Raw genomic sequence first — 560 nt, 5'->3', positions numbered from 1 at the left:
CTCCCTCCCTCCCTTCCTCTTTTCCCACCTCCCTCCCGCAGCTGGAAGAAATCGAGAGCATCAGCGCCGGAGACGTGTGTGCCATGTTCGGGGTGGATTGTTCCTCGATGGATTCCTTCACGGACGGCACGGTCAAGTACGCGTTGACCAGCATGTTCGTGCCCGCGCCCGTCATCTCTTTGGCGGTGAAGCCCAAGCAGTCGGCCATGTTTGCCAATTTTTCCAAGGTAATTTGGTCGCCTTCTCGCTTTATTCGTGGAGTTTTTACGCAGACGTCTTTGTTTCTTTGTTCTTTTCCAACCCTGTTGTGGCCCCCCTTTCTCATGTCTACTCACGTTCATAGTGTCTGTTGGGAGGTGGGTGGGGAAAGAGCTTCTGTTCTGTGCCTTGCCCTTTCCTTTCTCCTCCTCTTCCACTCCTTACGTCGCGTCTTCTCCATGACCGTCCCGGCCTCGTTTTCTTCGCGCCATTTCTGGCATCGTCTCATTGCTTCCTTGGCGCTTGACGTGTTTCAAAGATACTGCCAGGACGCTCTTCGTCTCTGTGCGTCCTGTTGGCCT

Source organism: Nannochloropsis gaditana (genome assembly GCF_000240725.1).
Source record: "Nannochloropsis gaditana CCMP526 unplaced genomic scaffold scaffold588, whole genome shotgun sequence".
NCBI lineage: Eukaryota > Eustigmatophyceae > Eustigmatales > Monodopsidaceae > Microchloropsis > Microchloropsis gaditana.
Note: the sequence above shows the minus strand (reverse complement) of the source record.